This window comes from Camelus bactrianus, chromosome 3 (genome assembly GCF_048773025.1).
Source record: "Camelus bactrianus isolate YW-2024 breed Bactrian camel chromosome 3, ASM4877302v1, whole genome shotgun sequence".
NCBI lineage: Eukaryota > Metazoa > Chordata > Mammalia > Artiodactyla > Camelidae > Camelus > Camelus bactrianus.
The window spans coordinates 82882576-82891156 of record NC_133541.1 but is presented as its reverse complement, the minus strand read 5'-3'; the positions used below and the strand labels follow the sequence as shown (position 1 = coordinate 82891156).

General features: G+C 39.6%; 2 long non-coding RNA genes across 5 annotated transcripts in view; one reads left to right on the top strand and one right to left on the bottom strand.

Moving 5' to 3' along the window:
- LOC123613269 (uncharacterized) overlaps nt 1–8581 on the bottom strand; it is a 340111-nt gene that overhangs the window by 31711 nt on the left and 299819 nt on the right. The gene's annotated exons all lie outside the window — the stretch shown is intronic.
- Nucleotides 1–8581, top strand: part of LOC123613267 (uncharacterized) — a 381851-nt gene that overhangs the window by 314512 nt on the left and 58758 nt on the right. The gene's annotated exons all lie outside the window — the stretch shown is intronic.

Genomic DNA, 8581 nt, shown 5'->3' with positions numbered 1-8581 from the left:
CTTCTATGGGCAAGAGTCTTTTAAGCTACAGTGACTCTTGTACCTCTTGATGTGGACTCACCTCCCAGCCATCGAGCTGAGACCTAAGACAAAGACAGTTACTAGGTGGTTCTATGAAATGCACACAGGCTGCTGCAAGGACTGTAAGGAGTGCTTGGTGTTGCCCTCCTGACGAGTGGTCATTTCTGCCTGTCTCTCTCTGAGCAGTCTGGTCCTCGCGTGGCCTGCGGTGGCCCTGTGAACCCCAATGTTTAGTTGAAGCCAAGAAGGTCCCCGGTGGGCTCTGCATATCTCTAATCTAGCCCTCACTCTCTGTTCCATTAGCCAAGCAACCACCCCTCCTCTCCTTCGGCAGAACTCTGGAGGTTTGTTCCCTTGGGAAGGTACAGAAGAGTCTCTGGAGTAGGAGAAGTTACACACAGTTGTGTGTAGGAGCACTGTACGAACACAGGGTATTGGTACTTGCATACCAATTCCAGAGGCTCCTGAACTATCTTTTGGCAACTGGCTTGTGGAATGCTGGCAGAAGGTTGAACCGTCCCTCTCTGGTGAATTGGCCCTGGCAAAAGGTAAGCCACAAAACTGTGTGCTCAGACAGAGCACTTCATAGTGAAAGCTGGTAAGCAAGTCTATGAGAGTCCAATACTCTTCACAGCATTCTACTCTTAAGTATAAGCAGAAAATTATGGGTCACTCAATATCCGAAATCAGTTTTGTACAAAAAAATTCCAAGACCAAAATAAATTAAAACCTAAGTTTGAGAAAAGCCTTTAGTATAAAGTTTATAAAGACCAGCACACACATGGGTTCATGCACACACACACAAAGGTACACAAAATAACATGAAGAAAATTATGCCAAGAGAAATACTTCAAACTATTATTAATATCTTCAGATAAGTGAGAGGAGATACTGACTCTTTAAAACAAGAAATGAGTTACTATTACAAAGAAACACTCAAAGAACCAAAAAGGAGGTCTTACTTTTTTTTTTTAAAGTGACAGCGTAAAGTAAAACTGACAGAAAGCTGGAAACTAAGTCAGAAAAATAGCCCGCGAAGAACACAACAAAAATCATAGTTAGCAAATGTGTGAGAAAAACACAAGAAAATTTACAAGTCCGAAGGAGGGGAACAAGGTGGCATAGTAGGACACTGAGCACACCTCACCCCACAAACACATCAAATCCACATCCACATCCACATGTGGGGCAGTTCTCACTGAGAACTAACCGCAGGCTGGCAGAAAGACTCTTCTACAACCAAGGCTGTAAGAAAGATCCACACAGAGTCAGGCATGAGGAGAGAAAAAGTCGTCAGGTCAGGGCCTGCATCCCTAGGAGGGGACACGGAAGAGGAGGGGAATTACACAGGCTGAGAGGTCCTTCCTAGGGAGGGAGGGCTTTGAATCACACATTGGGATCCCCAACCACGGGGTCTGACAGCGGGAAGGCAGGTCCCTTTAGCTGGTTTGGAAATCGGTGTGACTTATAGGAGGGCTGTAAGAAATCAGAACTCTCCCTGTAAAGAGCACACACACTTGCTTGCTCCGGGGAACAAGGCAGAGGAAGCAGACTGAAACTGCCTGGGGCTCTGAGCGGTTTCCCAGGACCACCCCAGTGTGCACACTTGCCCGTGCCGAGCGCCCACTCGGGCCCCTCTAGCTCCAGCACAGTGCCCTCTGGGGTGAAGCCTGCCACTGCTGAGCACGGTGCGCACTTGCGGGGGAAGGAGCTGGCTCAGCCCTGCACTGCAGCTGGACGGGGTGAGGGCAGCCACTGCTGCCGCTGCGGCGGCGCCTCTGGACCCGGAGCTGTCCGGAGCTCTGACTGAGGTGCCAGGAGAGTCTCAGCACACATCCCGGCCTGCACTGGGTGCCTAATCTGGCCCCTTTTGCTCCCGTGCTGCTCCCTTCTGAGGCCAAGGTGCCGTTGCTGGAAGAAAGGAGAGCTCACACAGATGGAATGGAACCAGCTCAGACTCGACCTTCAGGGTTTCTGCTCCAGCAACTGGGGACCTGCCCCCAACCCAATAGTGTGGTGGTGACCACTGAGCACAGGGGAAGCTCCAGCTCACATGTGGCGGTGACTCTAGTTCCTCCATGTCCAGCCGCACCTCCCACTAACATGATAGCTGCAAACATACACTGGGGGAAGATGTTCACTTCAGATCCAGCTCTCCTGCCAAAGCCACGGGCACACACAGACTGCACAGGGAAATAACACACAGACACCACGGGACCAAGGCAGGTAACTGTTTCACCTAATTTCACAGCCAGACAACTTTAAACAAAATGAAAAAGCAAAGGAATTTGTTTCAAAGAAGAGAACAAGGTTAAAAAAAAGTGGGGGAAAAAAAAGCTAGAAGAAAATTTAGGCATCATACTATTTGACATTAATTGTAGCAATATTTTTTGATCAGTCTCCTCAGGCAAAGGAAACAAAAGCAAAAACAAACAAATGAGACCTAATTAAATGTAAAAGCTTTTGCACATTAAAGGAAACCATTGGCAAAATGAAAAGATAACCTGTTGAATGGGAGAAAGTATTTGCAAATGATGTGAATAATAAGGGGTTAATATCCAACATATATAAACATATATAAACTCACAACTCAGTATGAAAAGAATATACACCTGATTAAAAAATGGGCAGATGACCTATTAGACATTTTTCCGAAGAAGAAATACAGATGACAAACAAACACATGAAAAGATGCTGACCATCACTAATCATCAGGGAAATGCAAGTTAAAACCACAATGAGATAACACCTAGCATCTTTCAGAATGGCTATTATCAAAAAGACTACAAATAATAAATGTTGGTGAGGATGTGGAGAAAGGAAAACCTAGAGTCCGCTGTTGGTGGTACTGTAAATTGGTGCAGCCACTATGGAATGCAGAAATTAGAAATAGAACTACCATATGATCCAGCAGTCCCTTTCCTGTATATATCTGGAAAAAAATGAAAACACTAATTTGAAAAAATGCACCCCAATGTTCAAAGCAGCATTATTTAGAAATGAGGCAAGAATATGCAATGGGGGAAAGACAGTCTCTTCAATAAATAATGCTGGGAAAACTGGACAGCTACATGTAAAAGAATGAAATGAGGACATTTTCTCATACCTAATATTATAAATCAACCGTATTTTTAAAATAAATAAATAAATAGGAAAAAAACAAGTCCCCAGAAAGAAGAGAGAAAAAAACAAATGGAAAAACATAATCTATATAGTAAGTCAAAAACATTTCCAAGAACCAAAGAGCTTTCATTGCCACGTTGAAAGGCCTTACTGATTACCGACATACATTAAAATGGATCACACTGAGACACATCATGGTAAAGCTTCAGGGGACCAGGGATGAACAGAAGACCTTACAAGCTTCCATACTGGTGGGGGATGGAGTCCCTTGGTAGCAGGATATCAGAATGGTTTGGATCTTTTCAGCAGCAGAGTCAGAAACTAAAGAATAGTGGGTCAATGCCTTCAACATTCTGAAGAGAAATTATTTCTAATAACAATATTATCTAGATAAAACATCGCCATGTAAGAAAACCTCCCATGATCCCATGTATATTTTCTTGGGAAGTTGTGAGCCCCTGTGATCTTCCATAATTAGGTAGTAAGCCAGGTAAGGAGAAAGATTTGAGAGAAAAGAAACAAGGGCATGATACAGGAGAAAGACAAAGGACCCTTCCTTAGGAGGAACCTGAAAGGAGATCCTATGTAGTAGCAATAATATAAATTAATATACATCCTGGACACTGATCTAACCTAAACTACAATCTTAGGGAGTATTAGAAGGGGCATGTGTATAGTGCGGGTGAAGAAGAGATACAGGTGCACTTCACCCTCATTCACGGTGGGCAATCAAAAGATAATGCTCAAAGTTGCAAACCCAAAGCATTGTTAGCATGTTATGCACAGCTCCAGAACCGAAAATAGGGAATGAGAGATGAAAGGTGCATTGTTGTTTTTAAAACAAGTCTTGTTTAACTATTTGACTTTTTTTACACCACTTGCATGTAGAAGGTGATGAAAATGGGAACCAAACAAAAGATTAATACCTTTGAAATGTCACAGAGTTAAAAGGGCATAAATGAAAAGTTTCCTTTATACATACTGGTTGAAAAAATTATAGTGAGAGATACATATATTCTTTGACATTTTTAAATTGAAGATCAGGAGGCATTCTACTAGGAAATATTAATAAGGACCTATACTGAAGAATATGTCTACAATTCCACTTCTGTTTTGTTTTTCCTCACTTTGTAACACCTATTTTTAGATCTTTAGTCCCTTAACCTTGTACTTCTTCTCTCTGTATTAATTCCTTCCATTCATTCTCCTTTTCAGCTTAGAATCTATGATTTATCACTTGATCCATATCCCTTTCCAGTAATATACAATTTCCTTATAACATTATCCTTTCCTCACAGCATCCTTACAAAACACCAACAGTCAATAAACTCATGCCTGCACTACAGTTGCTCAGTGCAGCTCCAGATGCAAAATATAACAATAGGATGGTAGCCAACACTGAGTGCTTTATTATTTGTCCATGCATTCATTAAAAAAAAAGAGTTATAGCGTGTCTTTTTACTTTGTGAAATGTATTAGATAGGCCAAGGTTATTAAAACAGGTATAGTCCTTGCCTTGGCGGAGCTCTGAATCCCTGAGAAAAAGAAGGCACTAAACAGCTCATTACTTAACCATCTGATTCAACTGTGATAACTATTACAAAGGCAACAGTTCTATGAGGGAATCCAACTAGGAAAAATAACCTACTTAGTGTCTCATTCTCTGAAAAGGTGATATGTAGGATTAGGGCAGAAATGAGATTATATGTGATCTGAGCAAAGGGAATTTGAAAATTGGTATGATTTGGAATGAGTAGATATTCCAGACAGAAGACTTAGCCTGTTTGCCATCTGGCCCAGTGGCAGAACTGAGCCTTCCTGCTCCTCTTAACCACTCCCTCAGTCTGATGCATTTTGACCCATCCTCCAAGGTTCAGTTTAGAAGCTGCTTTTCAGGGAAATCTTTCTCAAGTCCCTGCATCCTGTTTGCAGTTACTCCACTGGGCTGGCAAGACTTTGCTTTCAGCGCTTCTAATCAAAACCACTCTGCCTTGTGATTGTCATTTTCCTTGCCTGTATCATCTCCTGGTCCCTAAGACCAAGATGGGTTCATGCCTGACTCCTTCACAAGTCCATCCTGAGCATCTCTCTGGTGCAAATTGGTGTTCAAAAAAGATTTGCTGAATTATTTGGTAAAACAAGAGCAAGTATGTATTGGAGGGCCTCAGGGCTTTGATGAAGGGTCTGATGACACATCATTTTAGAGTCCTCTTTTGTTACCCACTTTTAAATTATGCTTAAGATAACTATAGTTACTTAACTAAGTAAGGTCAGGATTAACTAAGGCATTAGTATATAAGAAAAATTATACTCTGAGTTGTCATGGTGTCAACATGATCTCCATGTTCAAGTATTCCACATCCTAACAGAGTAATGGATAAACTTCACTATTTCATGTACACTTTAATCTATCTAAAATGAATTAAATTTTTAATATGGAAGTAATTGACTAAATTTCTTGAGCGGAAAAAATCCTAATTATGTAAAATTTATTATTTATTTTACTTGGAAAGACTTAAATATTTAATTTAAATTAGAAAACTGAAGAAAAACCCTGGTAACTAAAGGTAACAATTCTACATTTGTTAACATCTGACCTAGCTTAAACTTAACTTCATAAAGTAAATATTGTACTAATTATAGTAACTTTATTTTTGAAATAATATTTTAAAAAACTAAATCACATGGCCATGTATTAAAAAATTAAATTTTGTTTATAGGGTGCATGAAAATATAGGTGTTAAATTACATATGTAAATAAACAGTATGATTTTGACTAACTAAATTCTCATCTTAAATGGACCTTAGCCAAATTAAGTGAATTCAGATAAAGACTACTATTGTAATTATAAACTAAAATGAAGAAGAAAAAAATGTAAAAATGTAACAAGATTTATAAAAGAAAGATGAATTCCATGCTTTTTACTTAGAAAAGAGACCTCTAATTTAGGAATATACAGACACATTTTATAGATGTATATATATTACACATATGTATGACTACATGTATATATGAGTATCCTTTATGTGAATAGGCATGTGAATATGCATATATTTGCATCTGTTTCATGAAATGCCAATTCTAACATATTCTAGGTAAATAAATAAATGGATTTTTATTTGTCCAAATAGTTTTATAATACATTAAGAGGATATATCTTTGGGCACTAGAGTATCAGTTTGAGAACAAAAAGCTTCAATAACCAGGATGTAAAGTCTGTACCTCTACCCTTTGAATTGCTGCTTGGCCATGTGACTTTAACTGATTAGTGGACATTACCAAATTTATGCAAGCAATATTTTGAAAAATACTATCACCCTGTAGCTTGTCCACGCTTGCTATCATAAACCCGGAAACCATCATAGGCAGAGGTCCAGACTGGCTTTCTGCAGATGAGAAATCATGTGGAAAGACCTCCCAGATATCCATGACTCCCAGCCATCCCAGCTGAGAACCAGATCATGAAAACTACCCAGAATGTCCACAGAATGTTAGAAAAAGAACACATATAAGTGTGTACTGTTTTAAGCTACTAAGTATTGCAGCAATTTGCTATAGAGCAAATACTAAGACAGAAATCGATACCTAGAAACAGGGTGTTGCCAAACAAAATATAAAACATGTGGCATTAGACATGGGACCAGGAAGCAGGAAGAAGCTGGAAAAACTGTGAATAAATTGTTAGTAAAAGCTAGATGGAACAAAGGGTAGGAAATGCTTAGTGAAGTCTGGAAAAATGGCACAGAAATTTGTACAACAGACTGGAAAAATAGCAACCCGTGTTATATAACAGAAAAACAATTGGCAAAACTGTTGCCTATAATAACTTGGAAGACAGAAAGTGTACCTAATCAACTTTTGTATTTTGGCTAAGGAAATCTCCAAACAGAATGTTGAAAGTTTCAGTGGATGTGTATGGTTGTGTATGAGCTGAAGAAAGAACTATTCAGTTTCCAAGAAGAACTTAGACAAGAGGAGCCAGGGTTTGCATGGTTGGAAAACAAATCAGTCTCCCTAACTTGGAAAAAATAATTCTCAACAGAAGACAAGATGGAGAGCCAAAGACAAAATCAAGGATGCCACTCTAAGTTCCGTTGTTAAAGTTCTCTGAAAGACTTAGCTAGATTAAAGGTCAGTGAATCTAAGGCTGCTGAAATATGCCCATCTGACACCCGGCCCAAAGCAGGAAGAGGCTTGTCTTGAAGAGAAAGATGTGACTTTCAGGGCGTTGAACGCGCCTAAATCAGATCCATGAGAAACCTATCTTGGACTAAAACCATAGACATAACTCAAAATGAAAAATAAAACCCTTTGGCCCTTAAAAAAATTTCAAGAATTAAAAAAGAAAAGAAAAGAAAATGCTCAGTAAGACAGTGAGAGGACATGCAGCCATCCTTTTGCCTTATTTCAAGTTGAAACTTTGTCTTAGCACCAGAAAAGTGCTCTACGGGGAAAAGACGTTTCATAAAGACAGCCGAGGACTTGGGATAGATTGCTGTATAAATATTCACAGAACAGCATTGCCACTCAAACTATGTTGAATCCTAAGAAATACAGACTTAGAGGTAGAAGCAAGCCAAGTGTCCACTGAAGTATGACTGGGTAAACAAAATGTGGTCTATAGACACATTTATGTGGCCTTAAAAATGAAAGAAATTCCAGCACATGCTACAACATGGATGAACGCTGAGAGCATTATGCTAAGTGAAATAAGTCAGTCACAAAAAGACAAACACTGTATGATTCCACCTATGTGAGTTGTCTAGAATCAGCATTCACAGAAACAAAGCAGAATGGTCTCCAGGGGCTGGGATAAGAGAGAATGAGGAGGAGTTGCTGCTTACTAGGTACAGAGTTTCAGTTTTGCAAGATGGAAAAGTTCTGGACATTGGTTACACAGCAATAGGAATGTAATTAACACGACTGTACTGTACACTTAGAAATGGTTAAAATGGTAAATTTCAAGTTATGCATTTTATTAACCACAATAAAAAAATTGTTAAAAAATTTTTTTCTACTTGTAAGAAGCAGAGTGAGATAATTTCTCAGCTGCAAATAATGGGCCATTTCTCGTATAAAAGGAAGAATTTCTCAGAGAGCAGGGTAAAATCCCAGAGGGTGGAGCCAAAAGCAGGACAGAACTGCAGTACTGAGTGATCACTCCTGAACACAAGACTTGGCCCCTAATCAGGAAACATTTTCTGTCCCCAGAATGGTGGGACCTAGTGATAGAAGCCTGGCTGGATTTCAGAATTGCTGCAAATCGGTGACTGCTATGCTGTTGTCTTTCTTCTTTTTGAATGGCTGTCTGTGTGTCAACTCTGTTTGCTGGATGTTGGATGTATGTAATGTATATAACTTGTCCTTTTAGTTCACCATTTCTGGGTCAAGAACTCCATCCAAGGAGCTTCATCTGCAATGTAGAACTACTGAATC